This window comes from Salvelinus alpinus, chromosome 9 (genome assembly GCF_045679555.1).
Source record: "Salvelinus alpinus chromosome 9, SLU_Salpinus.1, whole genome shotgun sequence".
In the NCBI taxonomy this organism is placed as follows: domain Eukaryota; kingdom Metazoa; phylum Chordata; class Actinopteri; order Salmoniformes; family Salmonidae; genus Salvelinus; species Salvelinus alpinus.
In genome coordinates, this window is record NC_092094.1 from 56,292,448 (window position 1) to 56,317,246 (window position 24,799).

Sequence of the window (24,799 nt, forward strand, 5' to 3'; positions counted from 1 at the left end):
ATACAGAGTTTTAAACTGATCCTAGAACAGAGTCTACATTTTCAGATTTTGCAGTACCTGTCAGGAATTTCGCTGCCAAACGAGTTCTGTTTCACTCAGAGAAATAATTCAAACGGTTTTAGAAACTAGAGAGTGTTTTCTATCCAATAGTAATAATAATATGCATATTGTACGAGCAAGAATTGAGTACGAGGCAGTTTAATTTGGGAACGATAAATGGTAATGTTGAAACAGCACCCCCTATATTGAGAAAAGGTTAAACTCTCTAGGGTATGTGGGACGCTAACCTCCCACTTGGCCAAAAGCCAGTAAAATTGCAGCGTGCCAAATTCAAATAAATTACTACAAAAATCCATCTTTCATGAAATCACACATGAAAGACACCAAATTAAAGCTACACATGTTGTGGATCCAGTCAACATGTCTGATTTCAAAAAGAATTTACGGCGAAAGCACACCAGACGATTGTATTAGGTCAGTACATAGCCACAGAAAAACACAGCCATTTTCCCAGCCAAAGATAGGAGTCACAAAAAGCAGAAATAGAGATAAAATGAATCACTAACCTTTGATGACACTCATAAGACATCATGTTACACAATACATGTATGTTTTGTTCGATAATGTGCAAATTTATATCCACAAATCTCAGTTTACAATGGCGTTCAGAAATGCCTCCAAAATATCAGGAGAAATTGCAGAGAGCCCCATCAAATAACAGAAATACTCATCATAAACTTTGATGAAAGATACATGTTTTACATAGAATTGAAGATAAACTTGTTCTTAACTGCCTTGTTTAGGGGCAAAACAATAGATTTTTACCTTGTCAGCTCAGGGATTCAATCTTGCATCCTTTCGGTTACTAGTCCAACGCTCTAACCATTAGGCTACCTGCTGCCATTCAACACTGGTTAAATCAACGTTGTTTTCACGTCATTTCAAAACCTCTAGGCTAGATGGGACGCTACCGTCCCACCTGACCAACATCCGGTGAAAGTGCAGGGCGCCAAATTCAAACTACAGAATTGTTCATATTTAACAATCCTGAAAATACACATGCAATATGTCATATTAAAGCTTAACTTCTTGTTAATCCAGCCAAGGTGTCATATATCAAAAATCCTTTACGGTGAAAGCATACCATGCGATTATCTGAGGACAGCACCCCATCATACAAACACATGACAATCATATTTCAACCCGCCAGGCGCGACACAACACTCAGAAATAACGATATAATTCATGCCTTAGATCTTCTTCTGTTGGCACTCAAATGTCCCATAAACATCACAAATGGTCTTTTTGTTTGATAATGTTCTAATTTATTTCCATAACTCAGTTTAGCTGGCACGCATCAGTCAATAATCCACCCAGTTTCCCTCCTTCAAAATGCATTCAAAATGAATCCCAAACGTTACTAATAAACTTTTCCAAACAAGTCAGACAACATTTATAATCAACCCTTAGGTATCCTAATACGCAAATAAACTATAACATTTAAGACGGAGAATCGTTATTGTCTTTACCGGAGATAAACAACAAAGAACACGCTTTCCTCCACACGCTTGGAATCACTAAAGCCAAAATGGGAGCCTCCTAGAAAAACTACAATTTCCGGGTAATTTTTCTAAAAAACAGCCTGAAACTCTTTATATAGACTGTTGACATCTAGTGGAAGCCCTAGGAACTGCAATTTGGGAGGACTTGGGCTTATAATTTAAGTTCAAGCCATTGAAAACAGTGGTAAACTGAATTTTTCTGGGGGGGATGGTTTGTCCTCGGGGTTTTGCCTGCCATGTCAGTTCTGTTATACTCACAGACATATTTTTAACAGTTTTAGACAACACTGTAAAGTTTCTATCTAAATCTACTACTTATATGCATATCCTCGCTTCTGGGCCCGAGTAACAGGCAGTTTACTTTGGGCACGCTTTTCATCCAGACGTGAAAATACTGCCCCCTATCCCAAAGAAGTTAACCTGTCTCGCCCCCCCGTTCCGCTAGCGGAACTCCTCCCACATTCCACTGAAAAGGCAGAGCGCGAAATTCAAAAAATATTTTTTTAGAAATATTTAACTTTCACACATTAACAAGTCCAATACAGCTAATGAAAGATACACATCTTGTGAATCCAGCCAACATGTCCGATTTTTTAAATGTTTTACCGGGAAAACACAATATATATTTATGTTAGCTCACCAACAAATAGAAAAAAGCACAGACATTTTTCACAGCACAGGTAGCAAAATCAAAATCAACCAAACTAACCTAGAACAAACCAAAGAAACCAAGAAACAACTTAATCAGATGACAGTCTTATAACATGTTATACAATAAATCTATGTTTTGTTCGAAAAATGTGCATATTTCAGGTATAAATCATAGTTTACATTGCGGCTACAATCAGAAATTGCACCGAAAGCAGCCAGAATAATTACAGACACCAACGTGACATACCGAAATACTCATCATAAAACATTTCTGAAAAATACATGGTGTATAGCAAATTAAAGACAAAGATCTTGTGAATACAGCCAATATTTCAGATTTTCTAAGTGTTTTACAGCGAAAACACAATATAGCATTATATTAGCTTACTACAATAGCCTACCACACAACCGCATTCATTCATCAAGGCACGTTAGCGATAGCAATAGGCACGTTAGCGTTAGCGAATAAACCAGCAAAAGATATTAAATTTCACTAACCTTCATAAACCTTCCTCAGATGACAGTCCTGTAACATCAGGTTATACATACACTTATGTTTTGTTCGAAAATGTGCATATTTAGAGCTGAAATCCGTGGTTATACAACGTAGCATAACGTAGCATAACGTAGCATAACGTGCTAACGTAGCACCTTTTTCCCAGAATGTGCAGATATTTCTATTAGACTCTCACCTATTCTGACCAAATAGCTATTCATAAACATTACAAAAAAATACATGTTGTATAGGAAACGATAGATCCATTAGTTCTTAAATGATGTGGAACCAACATGGAATAGACATTGAATTGATGGCTATGCCCAGTGAGAAGGGATGCTTTAACATGCCAAAATAACGGAACTCTCCACAGCCACCGTTCAGCTTCCCCAACAGGTGCCTGCACTGAGGACAATGTTGGAATGTCTGAATGTCGTCATGGTCTCTCAGGGGTATTGCAGGGCCAGATGTTGTGGGTGTAGACTCATTTTCGGAGCCCATCTCAGTCTGGCCTGTCAGGGCTGCAGAGACGGACTCGCACAACGGTGGCAACAGTGGGATTTGGCAGGGGATTGGTGATGAGGTCAAGCAGACTGACGGCTTCCATCACTGCTCTGCCAGTTGGAGGCGATGCGTAAACTATTTGCCAAAGAATGTCTCGACGGACTGGTCTCCAGAGCACCCTGGCCATCGATCAATCATTCAATTACTTTTACAGGGTCAGGTCTGGCCAGCAGGCTCAATTTTCTTACCTGTCACCTGAAGGACAGATCGAATTAAATCAACAGTTGGCCAGAAAGTGCTATATAAGGTATGCCCGAAAAGTATTTTGTCTTTAGAAGCACTTTATGGAAATGAATAACAACTATCAATCTATTACTGGGATGTGACATTAGATGAGTTCATATGAATAGTGATATGAATGGAGCATTTCTACATTTCAGGCAGATTACAGATGGCAACATAACACCAGGCTACAGGAACTGAAGAGCCAGTTGGCATGCCTGGCAGACAGGGCAAACAATTGTCCTGCCAAGATGACTGTGACTCTTCTCCACACTCAAGTAAGCAGATGCAGGCAGAGTCAGTAGGTTTTCCCTCAAAAATGTAATATCTTTATACTACTAATATCTAGCTACTCTGCAAGCCTTGTTTTGTATAGTGTAGCAGACCAGTCCCAGATATGGAGAAACTGTTCCTGTCAAAGTTTCCTCTGTGTTTTTTCCTAGTGGTTTAAGCACCACAACCATCATTAAAGTATCCTTCATCTGGTGTCTTGGACTTGTGATTTAATGATATTTAGATGCTAGTATTTACTTGTGACGCTATGCTAGGCTATGCTAGTCAGCTTTTTTACTGATGGGGGTGCTCCCGGATCCGGGATTGTGTGCAACTAGAAGTTAAACATCTCTCCATACCGTACATCTTTCCAAATCTCAGATGTTCTCCACCATATTTGACTGAGGGAAAATCCAGGCCTCCTACCGGGGTAAACTTTGACTGGATAAAATAACAATTTCTCCATGTCTAGGATCTGTTGGCAGGGGTCTTACATTGTGTCCTGATCTTTCCTCTCAGGAGTACAGATCCACACATGCCAACATTTCCAACCATTGTCCATGTTCGTGTAATGTGTTGAAAAACTTTTTTTATCCGTCCAATAGATGGCGATGTTGCTTGCATTGTGGTAGTGGGGGAAACAACACGTTCTGGCCAAGCGCGCATACCATTTTTCAGAATAAAGATAGCGTCAGAACTGTGAAGATGATACGTTTTCTGTCCATTTCTCTTTATCACTAGAGTCAACCTTCAGATTCAGGCCGGTAACATTTGAGGGCTCGTCTGGGATCGCGACGCCATCTGACAGGTTGCTGATCCTACAACACAGAGATACTGACGTCAGAGCTGCAGAGAGGACTTTGAGAGTCATCAGAGAGCAGAGTACGACATCAGGCATCCAGTCAAGATAGCAACACGTCGCAAGATCATCTGCAACATCCAGAAACAGTTAACATCACTGAATGGAAGCCAGCTGCACACACTAGCAGTGGCACTAGACAGAGTGAGAGAGACATTCCAGAGGCATCTGAGCCCAACAAACCAGAACTCTTTGACTACATCACTGACTATACCAAGGGTGAGAAGCTGCTGAAGTTGGAGGACGGCTTGTCCTGCCTGCTTCACCTGCATGATCACCTTAAGGAACTGTTATCAACCAAAATATGCTGAGTCAGAGGTAGTCAGAAATGTTCTAAAAGTAATCAGACCAGGTACTTCAGGGACATGATGACAAACGAAAAGTGTTTTACTGTAGCTGAGCTGAAACACTTGCTCAGGTCCCATCTGAGAGATAAAAGTAGCCAAGAGCTCTTTCAGGAGTTGAGTAAGGTTATACAGCAGTACCGGGAAAACCTTCAGCAGTTTGCATACTGGTTAATGGGTCTCAAACAGAGTGTACTGTTCACATCACAGCAGAGTGGTGACAAGTTTGATTATGACAAGAAGCTGGTGCAGGGTTTCTCCACACACTTTACCAAGGTCTCAGTGAAAAATTCACCAAAATCGAAGATGACATCAAGAAAAACATATCTGATCGTAGTGTGACTGGTGACTTCATCCTCAACCAGATAATAAAATCAGCCAGTGAGGAAGCAGATATACAGAAACGCCTAAGTCACAGTGCTAGACACAGACCAGCAAATTTCAGCTCAGCACAGCAACATGGGGAAATTGAACAATGTGACCAGTCTCCCCCACTCAGGTTGACGCTGAAGTGAAGGCCAACCACACAGCCATTCAGGAGCTGACCACAACTGTTGGCACTGTCTCAAAACCTGGAGAAAATTATGAAACCTGCTGCAGGTGTGGCCCAGAGATACACACATCTCCTGCCCTCCAGAGGTCAGATGAGTTCTGAGGCCCAGGGATACGCCCATCCAAAGCACAGAGAAGAGGCGATGCACAGGGATATGCCCCTTCCTCACCATCCAGAGCACAGACGACAGACAGGGCCAACACAAAGGTCAGTTAAGAATGTGCCAAGCAGGGAAATGAAAGCTGCACTCACTGCTTCGGCTGTGGTCAAGAAGGACACGGAGCCGTTGACTGCCTGAAGAGACATACGTCAGGAATCGGGTCCAGGTTGCTGGCGAGGGACAGACAGTGACCACTGCAAACAAAATGTCCCCACGCCATGTCAACTGTGTGAAGACAGAAAAAACAGCCACACTATTCCTGCTATTCCAAGACGTTCAGTGTACGTGTGGACGACCTGAGATGAGTACTGTGTCAGATGAGGAAATCTCCCGACGGCAAGTGAGATACATAGGTCGGATGGTATCCGGCGAGGGAATCCAAATTGACCCAAATGACTTGGATGCAGTGTTGCTGCTAAAGGACAAGGAGCCATGGACAGTTGGAAGGTCCGAACACTGTTGGGAGTCCTCGGCTACTACAGGTCGTTCAACCAGGACTTCTCCCGGCTGGTCAAACTCCAGAAGAAGCAAGGGGTAAAACTGCCAAGCCCAAACCAAGCAGAAGCAAAACACAGGCCAAAAAGAAGCGCAATGGATAACTGCATCCCAAGACTCCAGTCCAGTGGACGTCTGTACACAGAGCCATCGTAGCTAAGTTTGTGGACATGCTAACCCATCCACCCATACTAGCATACCCAGACTGTGACTTCCAATGACGGTCTAGGGAAGGGGTATTCAACTTTTATCCTACGAGGTCCGGAGCCTGCTGGTTTTTGGTTTTACCTGATAATTAACTACACCCACCTGGTGTCCCAGGTCTAAATCAGTCCCTGATTTTAAAGGGGAACAATGAAAAAACACAGTGGAACTGGCTTCCAGGTCCAGCGTTGAATTTGAGGCTTCTAGGGGCTGTGCTTTACCAACATCAGAACGGGAAACTATGTGTTAAAGGGTATGGGTCCAGCAGAGAGAAACTACCACCTCCACTCTGACAAACTTGAGTTTTTAGCTCTTAAGTCTGCAATCTGTGACAAGTTTAGACTATCTATACGATGCACCAACCTTTACCATATACACAGACAACAACCCATTGACCTCCGTTCTGAGCACAGCAAGACAGTGCAGTAGGTCACCGCTGGGTCGGGGAGTTGGCTGACTTCCACTTCCAATCTGAATGCAGACGCTGACACAAGGTCACGTTGTCCTGTCAATCTCCACAGCCACGTGGGGGAATACGCATAAGCTATGCAAACAGACAATGTCTTAGCTGTATAGGGAAGGAAGCAAAGCAGTGAAAAATGAGGTTGTTCTATGAGTGGCTGTGCTGTAATTCTACAGGCGGTGGTGTGTCACCTGGAGGTGTGCCTGCCATCACACTGGAGCACATCAAAGTGGCACAGCACACTGCATTGAGGGCTCTTGCGGTGAACATAACCTCAGCAAAAAAATAAACATCCCTTTTCAGGACCCTGTCTTTGCGTGATTTCCTGCAAGACAGGAATGTCAGTGTTCTGCCATGGCCAGCGGAGAGCCCGGATCGCAAACCCATTGAGCACGTCTGGGACCTGTTGGATCGGCGGGTGAGGGCTTGGGCCATTCCCCCCAGAAATGTCCGGGAACTTGCAGGTGCCTTGGTGGAAAAGTGGGGTAACATCTCACAGCAAGAACTGGCAAATCTGGTGCAGTCCATGAGGAGGAGATGCACTGCAGTACTTAATGCCATACCAGATACTGACTGTTACTTCTGACCCCGTTGTTCAGGGACACATTCAATTTCTGTTAGTCACATGTCTGTGGAACTTGTTCAGTTTATGTCTCAGTTGTTGAATGTTGTTATGTTCATACAAATATTTACACATGTTAAGTTTGCTGAAAATCAACGCAGTTGACAGTGAGAGGATGTTTCTTTTTTAGCTGAGTTTATTACCGCCACACCGGCAATCATGAGCCATGACCTCAGTCAAATTTCACTTGACCGTTGAGTCAAGGTATTCTCCCCTTATGCAAACTGGGCATGCATTGGTCGCTAACGACCGGCTACTGGCCTGGTAATCAGAGCTCTATTGTCCCTGTAACCACTCTGACATCAATGCAAATGCAAATGCAAATGAAAATCACACTCATCATCAAAACAGTATCATGCTTTTAAAACTCACCGTGAGGCAAAAGCATTTTTACCGCACTGTGATTATCAATTTGAAGAAAGAAATTCAACAACAGGTTGAAACCATGTTCATTTTGGATGTTGTTTAAAAGCCAATTACAATGAAATGGGCAGCACTTTCTAAGGTGATGATTTATTCAACGCATTTAAGATGTTGGATGTAGAACACCTATACGCATATTAGAGCTTATGCGTGCGCATAGGCCTATACAGTGCATTCAGAAAGTATTCAGACCCCTTCCTTTTTTCCACATGTTACATTACAGCCTTTATTATAAAAATGATAGAATCATTATTTTCCTCATCAATCTACACACAATACCACATAATGACAAAGCGATAACAGGTTTAGGGAATCTTTTGCAAATGTATAAAAAAAAACAGACACCTTATTTACATAAGCATTCAGACCCTTTGTTATTAGACTCAAAATTGAGCTCAGGTGCATCCTGTTTCCATTGATCCTCCTTGAGATGTTTCTACAACTTGATTGGATTCCCACCTGTGGTAAATTTTATTGATTGGACATGATTTGGAAAGGCACACACCTGTCTAAGGTCCCACAGTTGACAGTGCATGTCAGAGCAAAAACCAAGCAATGAGGCCGAAAGAATTGTCCTTAGAGCTCCGAGACAGGATTGTGTCGAGGCACAGATCTGGGGAAGGGTACCAAAAAATGTCTGCAGCATTGAAGGTCCCCAAGAACACAGTGGCCTCATCATTCTTAAATGGAAGAAGTCAAGACTCTTCCTAGAGCTGGCTACCCGTCCAAAGTGAGCAATCGGGGGAGAAGGGCCTTCTTCAGCATGGTGACCCAGAACCCGATGGTCACTCTGACAGAGCTTCAGAGTTCCTCTGTGGAGACGGGAGAACCTTTTAGAAGGACAACCATCTATGCAGCACTCCACTAATCGGGTCTTTATGGTAGGGTGGCCAGACGGAAGCCACTCCTTGGTAATAGGCAGATGACTGCCTGCTTTGAGTTTGCCAAAAGGCACCGATATGACACCATGAGGAACAAGATTCTCTGGTCTGATGTAACCAAGAATGATCTCTTAGGCCTGAATGCCAAGCGTCACGTCTGGAGGAAACCTGGCGGTAATCACTGCCAAACGTGCTTCAAAGTACTGAGTAAAGGGTCTGAATACTTACGTAAATATGATATTTATAAAAACCTGTTTTTGCTTGGTTATTATGAGGTATTGTGTGTAGATAAATTAGATTTAAAAAATGTCATCCATTTTCGAATAAGGCTGTAACGTAACAAATGTGTAAAAAGTCCAGGGATCTGATCACTTTCCAAAAACATGAATTAAAACACTGATTTTATTTATTATATTTTTTATTTCACCTTTATTTAACCAGGTAGGCAAGTTGAGAACAAGTTCTCATTTACAACTTTGACCTGGCCAAGATAAAGCAAAGCAATTCGACACATATAACAACAAAGAGTTACACATGGAGTAAAACAAACATACAGTCAATAATACAGTAGAAAAATAAGTCTATATACAATGTGAGCAAATGAGGTGAGATAAGGGAGGTAAAGGCAATAAATAGGCCATGGTGGCAAAGTGAATACAATATAGCAATTAAAACACTGGAATGGTAGATTTGACAGTAGATGAGTGTGCAAAGTAGAAATACTGGGGTGCAAAGGAGCAAAATAAATAAATAAATACAGTAGGGGAAGAGGTAGTTGTTTGGGCTATTTATAGATGGGCTATGTACAGGTGCAGTGATCTACAGGTGCAGTGCTCTGACAGCTGGTGCTTAAAGCTAGTGAGGGAGATAAGTGTTTCCAGTTTCAGACATTTTTGTAGTTCGTTCCAGTCAATGGCAGCAGAGAACTGGAAGGAGATGCGGCCAAAGGAGGAATTGGCTTTGGGGGTGACAAGTTCGATATACCTGCTGGAACGCGTGCAACGAGTGGGTGCTGCTATGGTGACCAGCAAGCAGAGATAAGGCGGGACTTTACCTAGCAGGGTCTTGTAGATGACCAGGAGCCAGTGGGTTTGGCGACAAGTATGAAGCGAGGGCCAGCCAACGAGAGCCTACAGGTCGCAGTGGTGGGTAGTATATGGGGCTTTGGTGACAAAACAGATGGCACTGTGATAGACTGTGTCCAATTTGTTGAGTAGGGTGTTGGAGGCTATTTTGTAAATGACATCGCCGAAGTTGAGGATCGGTAAGATGGTCAGGTTTACGAGGGTATGTTTGGCAGCATGGGTGAAGGATGCTTTGTTGCAAAATAGGAAGTTCTAGTTTTAACTTTGGATTGGAGATGTTTTATGTGAGTCTGGAAGGAGAGTTTACAGTCTAACCAGACACCTAGGTATTTGCAGTTGTCCACATATTCTAAGTCAGAACCGTCCAGAGTAGTGATGCTGGACGGGCGGGCAGGTGCAGGCAGCGATCGGTTGAAGAGCATGCATTTAGTTTTACTTGTATTTAAGAGCAGTTGGAGGCCACAGAAGGAGAGTTGTACGGCATTGAAGCTCGTCTGGAGGGTTGTTAACACAGTGACCAAAGCAGGGCCAGAAGTATACAGAATGGTGTTGTCTGATGTGGATCGTAGAGGTGGATCAGAGACTCACCAGCAGCAAGAGCGACATCATTGATGTATACAGAGAAGAGAGTCGGCCCAAGAATTGAGCCCTGTGGCACCCCCATAGAGACTGCCAGAGGCCTGGACAACAGGCCCTCAGATTTGACACACTGAACTCTGACGGAGAAGTAGTTGGTGAACCAGGCGAGGCAATCATTTGAGAAACCAAGGCTGTTGAGTCTGCCGATGAGGATGTGGTGATTGACAGAGTCGAAAGCCTTGGCCAGGTCAATGAATACGGCTGCACAGTATTGTTTCTTATCGATGGCAGTTAAGATATCGTTTAGGACCTTGAGCGTGGCTGAGGTGCACCCATGACCAGCTCTGAAACCAGATTGCATAGCGGAGAAAGTACGGTGGGATTCGAAATGGTTGGTGATCTGTTTGTTAACTTGGCTTTCGAAGACCTTAGAAAGGCAGGGTAGGATAGATATAGGTCTGTAGCAGTTTGTGTCAAGAGTGTCCCCCCCTTTGAAGAGGGGGATGACCGCAGCTGCTTTCCAATCTTTGGGAATCTCAGGCGACACAAAAGAGAGGTTGAACAGGCTAGTAATAGGGGTTGCAACAATTTTGGCAGATAATTTTAGAAAGAAAGGGTCCAGATTGTCTAGCCCGGCATTTGTGAGGGTCCAGATTTTGCAGCTCTTTCAGAACATCAGCTTACTGGATTTGGGAGAAGGAGAAATGGGGAAGGCTTGGGCGAGTTGCTGTGGGGGGTGCAGTGCTGTTGACCGGGGTAGGGGTAGCCAGGTGGAAAGCATGGTCATCCAGAGAAAAATGCTTATTGAAATTCTCAATTATAGTGGATTTATCGGTGGTGACAGAGTTTCATATCCTCAGTGCAGTGGGCAGCTGGGAGGAGGTGCTCTTATTCTCCATGGACTTTACAATGTCCCAGAACTTTTTTGTTTGTGTTGCAGGAAGCAAATTTCTGCTTGAAAAAGCTAGCCTTGGCTTGTCTAACTGTCACACCCTGACCTTAGTTATCTATGTTTTCTGTATTATTTTGGTAAGGTCAGGGTGTGACGAGTGTGGGTATGCGTTTTACTTGTCTAGGGTTTTGTAGATTTATGGTTTTTTTGTAAGTCTAGGTAATTGTAGGTCTATGGTGGCCTGAATTGGTTCCCAATCAGAGGCAGCTGTTTATCGGTGTCTCTGATTGGGGATCCTATTTAGGTTGCCATTTTCTCTTTTGGTTTCGTGGGTTCTTGTCTATGTGTAGTTGCCTGTCAGCCCTCGTCTTATATAGCGTCACGTTTGTTTTGTTAGTTTGTTTTGTGTTCTTTCTTAATTAAAAGAAGAATGTATTCATATCACGCTGCGCCTTGATCTCCTCAATACAACGAACGTGATACTAACTGCCTGTGTATATTGGTTTCTAACTTCCCTGAAAAGTTGCATCTCACGGGGGCTGTTCGATGCTAATGCAGAACGGCACAGGATGTTTTTGTGTTGGTTAAGGGCAGTCAGGTCTGGAGAGAACCAAGGGCTATATCTGTTCCTGGTTCTAAATTTCTTGAATGGGGCATGCTTATTTAAGATGGTGAGGAAGGAATTTTTGAAGAATAACCAGGCATCCTCTACTGACGGGATGAGGTCAATATCCTTCCAGGATACCCGGGCCAGGTCGATTAGAAAGGCCTGCTCGTTGAAGTGTTTCAGGGAGCGTTTGACAGTGATGAGTGGAGGTCGTTTGACCGCTGACCCATTACGGATGCAGGCAATGAGGCAGTGATCGCTGAGATCTTAGTTGAAAACAGCAGAGGTGAATTTAGAGGGCAAGTTGGTTAGGATGATATCTATGAGGGTGCCCGTGTTTACGGCTTTGGGGTTGTACCTGGTTGGTTCATTGATAGTTTGTGTGAGATTGAGGGCATCACGCTTAGATTGTAGGATGGCCGGGGTGTTAAGCATGTCACAGTTTAGGTCACCTAGCAGAACGAGCTCTGAAGATAGATGGGGAGCAATCAGTTTACATATGGTATCCAGAGCACAGCTGGGAGCAGAGGGTGGTCTATAGCAGGCGGCAACGGTGAGAGACTTGATTTTAGAGAGGTGGATTTTTTAAAGTAGAAGTTCAAATTGTTTGGGGACAGACCTGGATAGTAGGACAGAACTCTGCAGGCTATCTCTGCAGTAGATTGCAACACCGCCCCCTTTGGCCGTTCTATCTTGTCTGAAAATTTTGTAGTTAGGGGTAGAGATTTCAGAGTTATTGGTGGTCTTCCTAAGCCAGGATTCAGACACGGCTAAGACATCCGGGTTGGCAGAGTGTGCTAAAGCAGTGAATAAAACAAACTTAGGGAGGAGGCTTCTATACATCGCCAGAGGTGAACTGATTGTGCAGTTATACAATACATAGCCTAATAGCCTGGCAACAAACAGTGTAGCTATTCTCTCCACAAGGCAATCAAACAAGCTAAGTCCCAGTATAGAGACAAAATAGAGTCGCAATTCAACAGCTCAGACACAAGAGGTATGTAGCAGGGTCTACAGTCAATCACGGATTACAAAAAGAAAACCAGCCCCGTCGCGGACCAGGATGTCTTGCTCCCAGACAGGCTAAATAACTTTTTTGCTCGCTTTGAGGACAATACAGTGCCACTGACACGGCCCGCTACCAAAACCTGCGGGCTCTCCTTCACTGCAGCCGAGGTGAGTAAAACATTTAAACGTGTTAACCCTCACAAGGCTGCAGGCCCAGACGGCATTCCCAGCCGCGTCCTCAGAGCATGCGCAGACCAGCTGGCTGGTGTGTATACGGACATATTCAATCAATCCTTATCCCAGTCTGCTGTTCCCACATGCTTCAAGAGGGCCACCATTGTTCCTGTTCCCAAGAAAGCTACGGTAACTGAGCTAAACGACTACCGCCCCGTAGCACTCACTTCCGTCACCATGAAGTGCTTTGAGAGACTAGTCAAGGACCATATCACCTCCACCCTTCCTGACACCCTAGACCCACTCCAATTTGCTTACCGACCCAATAGGTCCACAGACGACGCAATCGCAACCACACTGCACACTGCCCTAACCCATCTGGACAAGAGGAATACCTATGTGAGAATGCTGTTCATCGACTACAGCTCAGCATTTAACACCATAGTACCCTCCAAACTCGTCATCAAGCTCGAGACCCTGGGTCTCGACCCCGCCCTGTGCAACTGGGTCCTGGACTTCCTGACGGGCCGCCCCCAGGTGGTGAGGGTAGGTAACAACATCTCCACCCCGCTGATCCTCAATACTGGGGACCCACAAGGGTGCGTTCTGAGCCCTCTCCTGTACTCCCTGTTCACCCACGACTGCGTGGCCATGCACGCCTCCAACTCAATCATCAAGTTTGCGGATGACACTACAGTGTTAGGCTTGATTACCAACAACGACGAGACGGCCTACAGGGAGGAGGTGAGGGCCCTCGGAGTGTGGTGTCAGGAAAATAACCTCACACTCAACGTCAACAAAACAAAGGAGATGATTGTGGACTTCAGGAAACAGCAGAGGGAGCACCCCCCTATCCACATCGACGGGACAGTAGTGGAGAAGGTGGAAAGTTTTAAGTTCCTCGGTGTACACATCACGGACAAACTGAATTGGTCCACCCACACAGACAGCGTTGTGAAGAAGGCGCAGCAGAGCCTCTTCAACCTCAGGAGGCTGAAGAAATTCGGCTTGTCACCAAAAGCACTCACAAACTTCTACAGATGCACAATCGAGAGCATCCTGTCGGGCTGTATCACCGCCTGGTACGGCAACTGCTCCACCCACAACCGTAAGGCTCTCCAGAGGGTAGTGAGGTCTGCACAATGCATCACCGGGGGCAAACTACCTGCCCTCCAGGACACCTACACCACCCGATGTCACAGGAAGGCCATAAAGATCATCAAGGACAGCAACCACCCAAGCCACTGCCTGTTCACCCCGCTATCATCCAGAAGGCGAGGTCAGTACAGGTGCATCAAAGCAGGGACCGAGAGACTGAAAAACAGCTTCTATCTCAAGGCCATCAGACTGTTAAACAGCCACCACTAACATTTAGCGGCCGCTGCCAACATACTGACTCAACTCCAGCCACTTTAATAATGGGAATTGATGGAAATTATGTAAAAATGTACCACTAGCCACTTTAAACAATGCCACTTAATATAATGTTTACATACCCTACATTACTCATCTCATATGTATATGTATATACTGTACTCTATATCATCTACTGCATCTTGCCATCTTTATGTAATACATGTATCACTAGCCACTTTAAACTATGCCACTTTATGTTTACATACCCTACATTACTCATCTCATATGTATATACTGTACTCTATACCATCTACTGCATCTTGCCTATGCCGTTCTTTACCATCACTCATTCATATATCTTTATGTACATATTCTTTATCCCTTTACACTTGTGTGTATAAGGTAGTAGTTGTGGAATTGTTAGGTTAGATTACTTGTTCAAGAGAGTCAAGATTTGTTATGTAATTGGTCTAGCCTATACTCCAAAATTAAAACAATTCTAGGTATAGCCTTTAGTGCGGACTGTATTATCATGCATACTGGATGGACTGGTTACCTTATGCTACGCTCCAAACGCTCTTTCCTTGAGTCTGGGAGAGGAAATATACTGTAGGCCTTGAAGATGCTGTTGGTTCATTTATTGTGCAGGGTGGCTTACAGAGTTAGCCTACAATTATAGTGAATTTGTATTTTGTGTAGCCTAGTAATAGGGCTTTTTTTTACCCATAATTAATATGCTGCTACATAATGTATCACCACCGTGCCTTTCCATCTCTACCTCTCTCTCCTTTATTCCGTTCTCGAGCACGTAGAGATGGGGGCTGTCAACAGATTAATTAAATGTGTCAGGGCTCGAACCACCCAGTTTCTAATATAAAGTAATGACAAAGGACTTAAAAGCTTTTCTTGTCTGCTAAATGACCTAGCCTACAGCATGGCACATAGCCAGATAGCATACAGTAGGCATACTCATATTCGGTTCTTCTGAAATACTTTTTATTCATATGTTTTTTGAGACCTACCTCAAATATATAATAGATTTATTGCGGTGGTGTATATTAAATGCATTTATCAATGTAGATATTCAAAAGGCGCGCATCAGCAGCTTGTATGTGTGAAGGCCTGGAGATGCTAAACATGTTTGTGTTAAATAATGGTCAATTACCATGACACAATCAGTCATTTTCATGAGAATAACTGGCTAACAAAATGTCATGAACGCCATAGCCCTAGCTAGCTGCTATCAGAGAAGGCATCTATTTGAAAAACAAAGGATGGAATCCAAATGAGAAAGAGAAAAAGCGGAACAAGTTGGTGATGGACAAAGGAATCCTGTAGTGGTGCTACCCATCAAGCTGAAACCAGTGTCGCTGAAGAACTTACATGACGACATGGGACACTTTGGAGCAGACAAAGATTCTACTGGCCGTTCATGCAGATTGAAGTAGAGGACTATGTGATCAGACAGTCAACCACGGATACTTCAACCAGAAGGTAAATATCATTAGACCTGGGCAGCAGGTAGACAGGAGATGGGATACTGCCTTGTCTCTGAGGAGTTTTCCTGGTTGGAATTCACTGATGCTGAACAATCTGGACAGCTTGAGCTACCTCTGAACAAATCTAGTTCTCAGCCTGCGCCCCTTCCCTTGGATCCCAAGACAACGTTTGCAGTCTGGAACAAAGAGCACAAAAATCTGGGAGCAAGAATATTGGATGTTGGCCAATACTGATGTAGTAAACATCTATGCAAAGTAAACACATTCATTATTGAACATTGGAAAGCGTATAACAAAGAAATGCATAAGTTCTGCAAACATTGTTTCATAGTTTATCCAAGACCTATTTTGTCTGTTCACTTAGCTCTTTCCCTCATGACCTCAACAACTGAAAATATTACTTACAGACCTTGTCTCAATCTGTGCACCACAGGCTGCACACCACACTTTCTTGCCTTTCAGTTAGCTTATCAGTAGGCCTCCCTGCCATAGATGTCTTCCCCTCTGTTGTTGATTTTTTGTCTACCTTTCCCCGGTTGGATTTGGGAATTGGCTGACAACGTCTCCTGTGAACACAGTGTAAATGCCACTTAGATAACCTTACATCTTCACATCCAAAAGCTCACCTGCTAAACATTGCCACATTGGGTCAGGTTTGTTCCATGCCATTTATGGCAGACGTGGGGGTTAGCAGTGTATCGCACACCATTACCAGGCCTTGTGCTTCCCCCAGCGAAACCTGCTCCACACTCGGAAGGCACTGAAGCCTGCAGCTAATAACACTTATCTAAGTAGGAGAAGGTCAACTTCCGTTTTACGAGCTGGGGAAAATATATTGGGTTTAAGTGCCACAAAGCACTGCGGTGACAAGCTCTTCGGGATATGATCAACCACAAATATGATTGGAGTGCAGTGGACCAGTGACGGCTATGCCTTTGGGATGGCTTTCATTATGCCAGGAGCTGCCTGCTAAATCAATAGACCCTGACGCTATCTCTGTCTGCACAACAAACAAGCTCACTTTCATGTACCTCGCTTGTCTGGAGGCACCAGCCAATCTGTCCCACCCACCTCTGAAAACAGTCTCTGAATTGAAATTTCATAAAAATATCCTGGTATCTTACTAGAGCGTCTGCACTCTACAGGAACTGTGTGCATGGGTGCTCTCTTGCAGGATCCAAACGACTATGACATTTTTCAGAGCTGTTAAAATACCCAATTTTCAGAGTGACGAGAGTGAGTGACCAGGTTAGGAATCCTTTACCTCCCTCTCTTTGAACGATATCTGCTTCTAGTGCCCAGACAGAAGCTGACAGACTTCCAAAAAATATGCCCTGCCTCTGTGGAGGCATCCAGCCGAGTACAGATCCATCTATCATCAGAGTGAGTTTGTGCATAATTTTTATAACACGGCCTCTTCATGGCTGATTGACGATGGTGGGGCCTTCAGGCAAAACAGAGGACAGAGTGGCGGCAGGGCCGTTCTTTATTACCACGGCTGCAGGCAATTAGGAATATTTATTGTCTTATTTATTTGCTTATTTTTCCTATGCTTCTGACAAAACCATAAAAAGGAGGATACTGCACAGGAAGAGCCACATGGTCATTGCTCAGGCAGGTGTGAGCCCCACCGGTGATCTATTAAATTCCAAATATACTCAACATAAAGCAGTTTTATTACATGTTACATCACAGCCAATGGGCCTTATCTCACAGGGAAGGCGATTTCACCTGAATAGTTTAATGGCTCGGGGAGGTCCTTATTGAAATTGACAGAACATGGATCAAACAACAACCACTAGTGAGCTGCATGGTGGCCATTTAGTACTTCTCTAACCTGGGAGGGAAAAGCTCCGATGTAGTGAATCTGTCCTATAGTCAGTCATAAACACTCAGAACATAGAAGTTCTTCATAGAACACTATATTCTTCAATGTAATCAGGGAATTAGTAATGGGACTATGTTACGCAAAGTTTGTGGTCATATGCATATCCTTAACACTAGAACTGCTAAAGCAGTCATTTGGACTGCTCATGAATTAAAAAAATGTATTACTTTGCCATTTTTAAAAAAGTCATGCCCCCCTCCATCCTTGACTTTTCCCAAATACTATAGGTCTATACTGTATAACAACACACTGTAGTTATTAGAATCTTAATATGACACACATAGCTGTAGTTTAATCAGTTTCAGGAGGGCATGTGATTTTTTAAATGGTTTTCCCCCGTTGCCCCTCCGACACTAGTGTCTGCTACCCTCCTTCTCCCGGCAGTTGAAGGTGCCATGTCCAGTTTATAATCACTCCAATAATTGCCTCAAAACTGAACCTAAACTATACCGAAACTAATTTCACACCTATATCAACAGATAAAGTAAATCTTAAAGTATAATGGTGAGAAAGGGGGAGCTGATGAGCAAGGGGAAGCAAACGATGCATAATAATGTAATCACCAATTGTGAATAAAGAACAGAGCAGGCCATTCTATTTTATTGATCTATTCTAATTTCAAAATGTACCCTCTAACTGTCCACCGAATCCAAACAGTCTTATCAATCTACTCTGGCCTACTTGGAGTAAACAGTGAAAGCCTGAATCATTTACAATGGCAATAAGACCAGGGGTTAAAGCAACAAAAAAATCCCATGACTGAAACTTAAAGGTGCACTACGCAGAAATCGCTTTGCCATTTCCTGGTTGCTAAAATTCTAATAGTTCACCTAATTTCAGTTTATGCGACAAAACAAGCAAGAATAGTGTAGATAATCATTGTACCATCTAAACCGCTGTGAAATATATTTCCAATTACCAAAAATATTGTATTTTCAGTTGTTTGAAGCTGGTGTACAAAATCTAAAGTGAAAAAGGCAAAAACAAATCTTAAAAATGGGAAGCATAGAAATAGCTCACACAGAACAGATCTACCACTTCTTAAACTTCCTTTCAATGAGAATGACAGATCTAGGGGAATTTGGTCATGTCGCCCAAAAAGTTACATATTGCAGCTTTTAGTCGATCTCAGATCGATTGTCTGGATTCAAGTTAACCTCCCCTTTCATTTAACAGAGTCATGACCGTTTTCAGGGCAAGAGGATCATGTTGTACATGTATTTCAATTTGTATTTAACTTTATTTAACTAGTATTAAACTGCGAATTTGACCAATTCCAGTCCTATCAGGTATGACGGTAAGACCCAGATGCAGACCACATCGAATAAACAATAGTTTAATGTTCCAACAGGGACAGGCAATAGACAGGTCAAGGCAGGCAGGGGCCAGAAAACCAGAGGTGCGGCAACAGTACTGGGCGGCAGGCAGGATCAGGGTCAGGCAGAGTGGTCAGGCAGACGGGCTCGGAGTCAGGACAGACAAGGGTCAAAAACCAGGAGGACGAGAAAAGAGACAGGAAAAGCAGGAGCTGAGACACAAAACACTGGTTGACTTGAACAAACAAGACGAACTGGCAACAGACAAACATAGAACACAGGTCTAAATACACAGGGGATAATGGGGAAGATGGGCAACACCTAGAAGGGCGTGGAGACAATCAAAAATACAGGTGAAACAGATCAGGGTGTGTTCCCTTGTTTAGGGGGTCTGGGGTTCTTTCCAGGGATAATTTTTATGTAGAAGGACTGAGAAGCTAGTGACTTCTAGTGACTTTTGAAAATGACATTCTACCCCAAAATACACTGCTCAAAAAAATAAAGGGAACACTTAAACAACACAATGTAACTCCAAGTCAATCACACTTCTGTGAAATCAAACTGTCCACTTAGGAAGCAACACTGATTGACAATAAATTTCACATGCTGTTGTGCAAATGGAATAGACAAAAGGTGGAAATTATAGGCAATTAGCAAGACACCCCCAATAAAGGAGTGGTTCTGCAGGTGGTGACCACAGACAACTTCTCAGTTCCTATGCTTCCTGGCTGATGTTTTGGTCACTTTTGAATGCTGGCGGTGCTTTCACTCTAGTGGTAGCATGAGACGGAGTCTACAACCCACACAAGTGGCTCAGGTAGTGCAGCTCATCCAGGATGGCACATCAATGCAAGCTGTGGCAAGAAGGTTTGCTGTGTCTGTCAGCGTAGTGTCCAGAGCATGGAGGCGCTACCAGGAGACAGGCCAGTACATCAGCAGGACCGCTACCTCCGCCTTTGTGCAAGGAGGAGCACTGCCAGATCCCTGCAAAATGACCTCCAGCAGGCCACAAATGTGCATGTGTCTGCTCAAATGGTCAGAAACAGACTCCATGAGGGTGGTATGAGGGCCCGACGTCCACAGGTGGGGGTTGTGCTTACAGCCCAACACCGTGCAGGACGTTTGGCATTTGCCAGAGAACACCAAGATTGGCAAATTCGCCACTGGCGCCCTGTGCTCTTCACAGATGAAAGCAGGTTCACACGCACATGTGACAGACGTGACAGAGTCTGGAGATGCCGTGGAGAACGTTCTGCTGCCTGCAACATCCTCCAGCATGACCGGTTTGGCGGTGGGTCAGTCATGGTGTGGGGTGGCATTTCTTTGGGGGGCCGCACAGCCCTCCATGTGCTCGCCAGAGGTAGCCTGACTGCCATTAGGTACCGAGATGAGATCCTCAGACCCCTTGTGAGACCATATGCTGGTGCGGTTGGCCCTGGGTTCCTCCTAATGCAAGACAATGCTAGACCTCATGTGGCTGGAGTGTGTCAGCAGTTCCTGCAAGAGGAAGGCATTGATGCTATGGACTGGCCCGCCCGTTCCCCAGACCTGAATCCAATTGAGCACATCTGGGACATCATGTCTCGCTCCATCCACCAACGCCACGTTGCACCACAGACTGTCCAGGAGTTGGCGGATGCTTTAGTCCAGGTCTGGGAGGAGATCCCTCAGGAGACCATCCGCCACCTCATCAGGAGCATGCCCAGGCGTTGTAGGGAGGTCATACAGGCACGTGGAGGCCACACACACTACTGAGCCTCATTTTGACTTGTTCTAAGGACATTACATCAAAGTTGGATCAGCCTGTAGTTTGGTTTTCCACTTTTAATTTTTGTGTGGTTTTGTTGTCAGCACATTCATGATATAAAAATTATTTTAACAAATTGGACCATGCATAAGCTATATGCATGGTCCAATTTGTTAAAATAATTTTTATATAATTTTTACCAATATATTATTTCTGGAAATGGAAATTATATTGTATATGGTGTCAGCACAATTTTTTTTTCATATACACTGCTCAAAAAAATAAAGGGAACACTAAAATAACACATCCTAGATCTGAATGAATGAAATATTCTTATTAAATACTTTTTTAGTATCAGATGTGCTATTAGGAATAACCATTATCACCTGCTGCCCAACTGCTGCTGCGTATTTAATGTTAATTTCTTATAAGCTGCCTCTAAAGTTGTTTTAGAGAATTTGGCAGTACGTCCAACTGGCCTCACAACCACAGACCACGTGTAACCACACCAACTCAGGGTCTCCAAATCCGGCTTCTTCATCTGCAGGATCATCTGGCTGAGGTGTGGGAGGGGTGCTGAGGTGTATTTCTGTCTGTAATAATGCCCTTTGTTGGTAAAAACAAATTCTGATTGGCTGGGCCTTGCTCCCCATCTACACAAAATACCTTATAATGACAGAGTGAAAACGAAATACAGAAATCTAAATTGATAAGTATTCACATCCCTGAGTCAACGCTTAGTAGAAGCACCTTTGACGTCGATTACAGAGTCTCTAAGAGCTTTGCACACCTGGATTGTAAAATATTTGTTCATTATTCTTTATGCTCTGTCAAGTTGATTGTTGATCATTGCTAGACAGCCATTTTCAAGTCTTGCCATAGATTTCCAAGACGATTTAAGTCCAAACTTTAACTAGGCCACTCAAGAACATTCAATGTTGTCTTAGTAAGCAACTCCAGTGCAGATTTGGCCTTGTGTTTTAGGTTATTGTCCTGCTGAAAGGTGAATTCGTCTTCCAGTCTCTGTTGGAAAGCAGACTGAACTAGGTTGTGCTGTAGGATTTTGTGGAATAACTGCAATGTTGTTGATCCATCTTCAGTTTTCTCATATCACAACCATTAAACTATGTAACTGTTTTAAAATCACCATTGGCCTCATGGTGAAATCCCTTAGCAGTTTCCTTCCTCTCCGGCAACTGAGTTAGGAAGGACGCCTGTATCTTTGTAGTGACTGGGTGTATTGATACACCATCCAAAGCCTAATTAATAACTTCACCATGCTCCATGACGGAAATCTGACGGAAATCTGTCACAGTGAAAGAAAACTTTAACCCCCGACTAAAACGGATGGCATTGCTACAAAATCTGAATGAAAAGATGAATCGTGATGACATCTCTGATGATTATTCTTCTGATTCTGAGCCTCAGCTGGAAACCTACACCTCTGAGGCCTAAGTGTAAAAAAGCCGGAAAGTTGCGCCCTTAGCAAGTGCCCGCGCCACCACCAAATTATACGTGACACAGGAGAGAAGAAGGGATGGCACCGTTTGGATATACACAAAAAAATGTGGGTTCCACAAGGGTTCTTTGGAAAAGGGTGATGGTTCTTTGTGGAACCATACTGACCCAAAGACCCTTTGACCCAAAGACCCTTTGCAGTTCAAAAAAGGGTTCTCTCCACTTTTAGTGATGATTAAAATGTAGGGGCGGGTGGTCAGCATTGGTTGTTTGTGACATGGACATGCTCCAACTGATGTCATTGTGTGAAGATGCACCACATGTAAGCACGAGCTAACAATAATTTACAATTATTGATGTCCTATCAACACTATGTTCATTATAATGCCATTTATTACTTTTGTGCTGATTTTCACTATTTATCAAACACACTTAGTGTTGATGTTTAGGCTACAGATGTTTTGATCATTTCACTGCGCCTCTGGCTGACCGTGCGTCTTGGTGTTTTTTTTAATTTTTAATTTTGTCATTATAAAAAAAATGCTGTTGCCTTGTTCCAACACAGCCTTCTGTTTCATAGTTGTGAAAAAGGCACTCCACAAATCAAATTATTGAACACTTGAATATGTTTTTACATATAGCATACAGTAACATAAACAAATTAAAATTATAGTGTTATTTGAAATGAATAAAAATGTGTATTCTAATTTTGCCCAAGACCTTCATAAACACAACCAAATGATTATTTTGCGATAGCATATAAGAAATGTCGTAATTACACTGATAGAATGATGTGGTCAGAATTACTGCTCATTAGCTCGAAGTGGGTCCCCCAGCGGTTCTAGTGTTAAAAAACGTAGCTGCTGGGCTAATGAAGTATACTTCTTGAAAAGAACAGAAAGGCCCCCATGCTCCCAATTACCTATGTTATTCAATATGTTAAAGGATCCCCCCAGAGGAAGTTACTGCCACTATTTCGACATAATAGAGTGGAAATGCAAGTTTAGGTTCCACCTCCAAAGAATTGGTTTGGGAATTTCGAAGTGGAGTTGATAAACATCAACAAATAGGGCACTGACAGCTGTCAGTGTAGCTAGCTAGCATGCTAACCTTATCTAGCTAGCTGGCTTGCTAACATTATCTAGCTAGTTAATGTTATCTGTTGTTGCTGGCGGGTTTTTCTACACCGTATTCAAAAGAGTAGGCAGGTTCTGAAGCTGGATCTGTCATAAGCTTTGATTCAGGGAAAACTTCACCACAGATGGAAACTATTAGCCTATCTTTGACTTTGCCATCTTCCGTTAATTGCGTCTGCTAATCAAACATTTCTACTGGTGAAAGCAACCAGGAGTCGTAAACTTTTGTAATAACATTTCAATAATTTGCAGAATAGTAAATACCTACACTACCGGTCAAAAGTTCTAGAACACCTACTCATTCAAAGGTTTTTCTTTATTTTGACTATTTTCTACATTGTAGAATAAGAGTGAAGACATTAATACTATGAAATAACACATATGGAATCATGTCGTAACCAAAAAAGTGTTAAACAAATCAAAGTATATTTTATATTTGAGATTCTTCAAACAGCCACCCTTTGCCTTGACAGCTTTGCACACTCTTTGCATTCTCTCAACCAGCTTCACCTGGAATTCTTTTACAACAGTCTTGAAGTAGTTCACACATATGCTGAGCACTTGTTGGCTGCTTTCCTTCACTCTGCGATCCGACTCATCCCAAACCATCTCAATTTTGGTTGAGGTCGGGGGATTGTGGAGGCCAGGTCATCTGATGCAGCACTCCATCACTCTCCTTCTTGGTCAAATAGCCCTTACACAGCCTGGAGGTGTGTTGGTTCACTGTCCTGTTGAAAAATAAATCATAGTCCCACTAAGCCCAAACTAGATGGGATGGCGTATCTCTGCAGAATGCTGTGGTAGCCATTCTGGTTAATTGTGCCTTTAATTCTAAATAAATCATAGACAGTGTCAGCAAAGCACCCCCACACAATAACACCTCCTCCTCCATGCTTTATGGTGGGAAAAACACATGCGGAGATAATCCGTTCACCCACACTGCGTCTCACAAAGACACAGCGGTTGGAACCAAAATCTCCAATTTGGACTGCAGACCAAAGGACAAATTTACACCGGTCTAATGTCCATTGCTTGTGTTTCTTGGCCCAAGCAAGTCTCTTCTTATTATTGGTGTCCTTAAGTAGTGGTTTCTTTGCGGCAATTCGACCATGAAGGCCTGATTCACATAGTCTCCTCTGCACAGTTGATGTGGAGATGTCTGTTACTTAAACTCTGTGAAGCATTTATTTGGGCTGCAATTTCTGAGGCTGGTAAATGTAATGAACTTATCCTCTGCAGTAGAGGTAAGTCTGGGTCTTCCTTTCCTGTGGTGGTCCTCATG